Source organism: Oncorhynchus mykiss, chromosome 10 (assembly GCF_013265735.2).
Source record: "Oncorhynchus mykiss isolate Arlee chromosome 10, USDA_OmykA_1.1, whole genome shotgun sequence".
Taxonomy (NCBI): domain Eukaryota; kingdom Metazoa; phylum Chordata; class Actinopteri; order Salmoniformes; family Salmonidae; genus Oncorhynchus; species Oncorhynchus mykiss.
This window is the reverse complement of record NC_048574.1, coordinates 80,090,299-80,095,311: the sequence shown is the minus strand read 5'-3', so window position 1 is coordinate 80,095,311 and position 5,013 is coordinate 80,090,299. Positions and strand designations below refer to the sequence as shown.

General features: G+C 40.4%; 1 long non-coding RNA gene across 1 annotated transcript; it reads left to right on the top strand.

Moving 5' to 3' along the window:
* Positions 1 to 1,002: 1,002 nt before the first annotated feature.
* Positions 1,003 to 4,750, top strand: LOC118936938. The gene is made up of 3 exons (XR_005034364.1): positions 1,003 to 1,392; positions 3,333 to 3,442; positions 4,058 to 4,750. It is a non-coding gene; the product is annotated as an uncharacterized LOC118936938 (long non-coding RNA).
* The last annotated feature ends 263 nt before the right edge of the window (positions 4,751 to 5,013 follow it).

Here is a 5,013-nt window from a genome sequence, read left to right as displayed (position 1 = left end):
TATTCTTCTTCGTTTATTCACTGTGTATTTATTTATTGTGTCACTATTTTCAATATTGTATATTTAACTCTGCATTGTTGGAAAAGTCTGTTGTTTACGAAGCAAATGACAAATTAAGTATGATTTTGATTGAAATAGGTGCCGGCAATCATTTTGGGTGCCTGAACTCTGCACTATGTTTAAGCCAATATTCTGGAAGTAGTTCTGGAAGTCAAGCAGTAGAATATGTGAAGTTCTGGAACTCAGTTCTGGTGTTCTGTCCCTTGTCAAGCTTGTATATTTCCCTCAGTGATTCAAACAGCAAATGGACACAAAATTAGACACAAATACAGCAAGTTTTTATGGTAATAATTTGTGTTTCAGTGTCTTGTCAGTGGTGGAAGAGATACTCTGGAGCTGCTGCAGGGTGTCTGGGGCTGCTGTGTGTTCTCCTACTGGCTGGGATCATAGGCCTGTTTCTCTACCGTGAGTTTGATATGTTCTCACTCAAACATTCTTCATCATCAGTGGTGTAGTGACCAGGGATCAATTACATTTACATTCCAGTCAATTACATTCAGAAAACAAACCAAATTCCACTGTTACCTTGTTCACTGATTGTATTATTTCACAGAGAGAAACCAATTGACATGTTACAACACCCCGACCAAAGAGAGAGACCCGGTACAGACCAGCGGCAACAACCTGACCGAAGATAGAGACCAGCTACAGACCAGTTACAACACCCTGACCAAAGAGAGAGACCAGCTACAGAAAGAGATAGAACGTCTGAAAAATCCTTTAGTTGAGCCAGGTGAGTCAAAATGTCTAATGACTGTTCTGTTTGACTGTCTCTGTATCAGTACACAGGTCACTTACAAACAAGCAGATTAACTTATATTATATTAAAAATGTGAGAAACTAATGTTAGTACCTGTCTTCCTTGAGTGTTTGATTGATACTTAATTAAATGTTGTATTAAAGTGACTAAAGCAGGAAATGCTCAACTTATAGTGTGTCAGCGAGGATGGAAGAAGCTTGGTAGCAGTTGTTACTACGTCTCTACTGAGAAAAAATCCTGGGAGGAGAGCAGACAGGACTGCAGAAATAGAGGAGCACACCTGGTTGTCATCAAGAACCAAGAACAACAGGTGTGTGTGGTACAGAGAAATAAGAGAGGGAGATAGAGAGAGTGACAGAGAAAGAGTGAGAGAGAGATTGACAGACAGACAGAGAGATTAACAGACAGTAAATCTCAGTAAAACCATGAATACAAATTCTGTCTAGACAACATTGCCCAAAACAATACTACATCCCTCGGTCTCTACTGAGAAAAAATCCTGGGAGGAGAGCAGACAGGACTGCAGAAATAGAGGAGCACACCTGGTGGTCATCAAGAGCCAAGAACAACAGGTGTGTGTGTAGAGAGAGAGAGAGAGACAGGGATGCAGCTTAATACCCTCCCTCTTCATATATATATCAAAGAATTGGTGAGGGCACTAGAGCAGTCTGCAGCCCCGGTCTTCACCATCCTAGAATCTGAAGTCAAATGTTTTCTGATGATCTGTTGCTTCTGTCACCAACCGAGGAGGGCCTACAGCAGCACCTAGATCTTCTGCACAGATTCTGTCAGACCTGGGCCCTGACAGTAAATGTCAGTAAGACAAAAATAATGGTGTTCCAAAAAAAGGTCCAGTCGCCAGGACAAATACAAATTCCATCTAGACACTGTTGCCCTAGAGCACACAAAAAAACTATACTTACCTCGGTCTAGACATCAGCGCCACAGGTAACTTGCACAAAGCTGTCAACGATCTGAGAGACAAGGTAAGAAGGGCCTTCTATGCCATCAAAAGGAACATAAAATTCACATACCAATTAGGATCTGGCAAAAAAAAATGAATCAGTTATTCAGTTATTGCACTTTATGAGGTCTGGTTTGTCCTTCATGGTTGTAAGGTCTGTGGTCCGCTCACCAACCAAGAATTCACAAAATTGGACCAACATCAAATTGAGACTCTGCATGCATCATTCTTAAAGAAATATCCTCTGTGTACAACGTAAAACACCAAATAATGCACGCAGAGCAGAATTAGGCCGATACCCAGTAATTATCAAAATCCAGAAAAGAGTCGTTCAATTCTACAGTCACCTCAAAGGAAGTGATTCACAAACCTTCCATAACAAAGCCATCACCTACAGAGAGATGAACCTTGAGAAGAGTCCCCTAAGCAAGCTGGTCCTGTGGCTCTGTTCACAAACACAAACACACCCCACAGAACCCCAGGACAGCAACACAATTACACCTTACCAAATCATAAGAAAACAAAAAAGATGATTACTTGACACATTAGAAAGTAAGTAAATCTAGAATGCTTTTTGGCTCTAAACAGAGAGTACACAGGAGCAGAATACCTGACCACTGTGACTGACCAAAACTTAAGGAAAGACTCAGTGAGCATAGCCTTGCTATTGAGTGTCGACTTCTGCCGAAGTTGGTGCCTCTCCTTGTTCGGGCGTCACCGGCTTTCTAGCCTCCACCGATCTACATTTATTTGTCCATTTGTTTTGTCTGTATTGTACACACCTGGTTCCCATAACGTTTGAATTATTTCCCTGTGGAGCCATCATGGTTTTGTGTGTGTTTATTGTTGTCAGTTGTCTCGTTTATGTGTTCTGGATATTCATTCTCCTTGTTGGAAGATTATTTTTGAGTAAAGTTACTATTATTAGTCATTTCTGTGTCCTGCGCCTGACTCCGCCTTACCCACATCACCTAGACTGACATTGAGAAAGGCCGCCATAGGCAGACATGGCTCTCAAGAGAAGACAGGCTATGTGCACACTGCCCACAAAACGAGGTGGAAACTGAGCTGCAATTCCTAACCTCCTGCCCAATGTATGACCATATTAGAGACACATATTTCCCTCAGATGCACAGATGCACAAAGAATTTGAAAACAAACAAATTTTGATAAACTCCCATCTACTATCTACTCGGTGAAATACCAGTGTTCCATCACAGCAGCAAGATGTGTGACATGTTTCCACGAGAAAAGGGCAACAAGTGAAGAACAAACAACATCATAAAAACAACCAAAAATTAAGTTTATTTATTTTCCCATTTGTAGTTTACCTGCACATAATTTGATCTTCATTGTTTTGGAACTTTTGTATTGTTTAATGTTCATTTTTTATGTTTATTATCTAGACATGATGTTCACATGCCAACAAAGCCCTTAAATTGATAGAGAGAGAGAGAGAGAGAGCGAGAGAGAGAGAGAGAGAGAGAGAGAGAGAGAGAGAAGTAATGGCTATTTGTTAACAATGTTGTCTCTCTCGCACAACTACAGACATTAGTCAATTGGTTATGCGGGGTAAAGAACTATGTCTGGATTGGTCTGACTGACTCTGTTTCTGAGGGGACCTGGAAATGGGTGGACGACACACCACTGACCAGAAAGTAAGACATTAATGAATTCTGTGTCACTATGACATCACTGTCTGGAGTAGTAGGTTCAGAGTGGACAGTCTGATTCTGTGTTGTTTCTTCTACAGGTATTGGAACAGTGACAGTCTGATTCTGTGTTGTTTCTTCTACAGGTATTGGAACAGTGGACAGTCTGATTCTGTGTTGTTTCTTCTACAGGTATTGGAACAGTGGACAGCCTGATTCTATGTGTTGTTTCTTCTACAGGTATTGGAACAGTGGACAGCCTGATTCTATGTGTTGTTTCTTCTACAGGTATTGGAACAGTGGACAGTCTGGTTCTATGTGTTGTTTCTTCTACAGGTATTGGAACAGTGGACAGTCTGATTCTGTGTTGTTTCTTCTACAGGTATTGGAACAGTGACAGTCTGATTCTATGTGTTGTTTCTCCTACAGGTATTGGAACAGTGGACAGCCTGATTCTATGTGTTGTTTCTTCTACAGGTATTGGAACAGTGGACAGTCTGATTCTATGTGTTGTTTCTCCTACAGGTATTGGAACAGTGGACAGCCTGATTCTATGTGTTGTTTCTTCTACAGTTATTGGAACAGTGGAGAGCCTGATTCTATGTGTTGTTTCTTCTACAGTTATTGGAACAGTAAAGAGCCTAATGGTGGTGGAGCAGAGAACTGTGTGTATTTCTACTCTTGGTCAGCAGACACAGGAGAATGGTGGGACTATTACTGTTACTATAAATTCAGATGGATCTGTGAGAAATAGGATTCATCCTCGGTACTCTCTGAACTGCTAAATAAGATTATGCTAAGTACTATCAATGAGAAACTATTTCCTGCTTATTCATTTACCTTGTCAACTACATACAATATATAACAAGACAAATGTAGAATACATTATAATAAAACTATATGCAATAACAACACAATGACTTGATAAGAGAAGGACTGTTCGGTCTGTTGTTGAGGAAATTCACCACGAAGGACTCAAATTCAAAGGAAATTAATCAATCTTTATTATCACAGTCAGAGGTTCACTGACTCAAAACAATCCTGATGTTAATGTTTATTATTATTACTTTTTACTTTAGTCTACTTGCTAAATATTTGTCTTAACTCTTCCCGAACTGCACTGTTTGTTAAGGGCTTGTAAGTCAGCATGTCACAGTAAAGTCTACACTTGTTGTATTCGTGGCATATTGACAAATAAAGTTTGATTTGATTTGAAGTCATTGAAGTACGGTTGGTTCCTGCATGAGACTGACTGATACCACACCAGGCTTCTTACCTTGACACTGAGATACTCCTTTTGGTTCCCAGAGCAATGTTCTGGGTGTACTGGGAAAATGCTTGTACAGTGAGTGTAAGGGATGTCGTCCTCCTCTTCTGAGGAGGAGTAGCGAGAAAGAATGGAGGACCAAAGCGCAGCTTGGTAAGTGTTTCATGATGATTTTAATTAAAGAAAGCACTGAACACTGAATCAAAACAATAAATTATGACGTGAATTTTGAGAACCGATTGAGAACCAAAAACCAACATAGAAAAACAAACAGACTGCCCACCCCAACTCACGCCTCTGACCATACTAA